At 35.6% G+C, this 320-nt stretch overlaps 1 protein-coding gene across 1 annotated transcript in view; it reads right to left on the bottom strand.

Annotated features, from left to right (window-relative positions):
- LOC119590854 (probable ATP-dependent RNA helicase DDX52) overlaps positions 1-320 on the bottom strand; it is a gene marked incomplete at its 5' end in the record, with an annotated part of 15,172 nt that overhangs the window by 11,810 nt on the left and 3,042 nt on the right.

Below are 320 nucleotides of genomic sequence, written 5' to 3'. Positions count from 1 at the left end.
ACAAAGCCATGGTGGAGACTGCATATATGTGCATACTCCCAATATCAAATTGGGTTAAGCAGGCACTGAAATGGTTCATAAGTCATGCAAAACTTATGAAGATCCAGTATCACTGCAGCAACATGTCAGTTAGGCAATACTCAACTCACGGGGCAATATCAACCAAGTTTCTGTCACTTATTTGTAATTCTCTAATGAAATGCTATTGAACTACAATGGTATCTTAAATTCTGAATATAGAAGAACTGAGGAAAAGTACAAATCAAAACATTTCATAATATGTGTCTACAAAAATAATAGGAAGAGAACTCAACTCGGGT

Source organism: Penaeus monodon, chromosome 27, assembly GCF_015228065.2.
Source record: "Penaeus monodon isolate SGIC_2016 chromosome 27, NSTDA_Pmon_1, whole genome shotgun sequence".
Taxonomy (NCBI): Eukaryota; Metazoa; Arthropoda; class Malacostraca; order Decapoda; family Penaeidae; genus Penaeus; species Penaeus monodon.
Note: the sequence above shows the minus strand (reverse complement) of the source record. Positions and strands in the feature narration are given on the sequence as shown.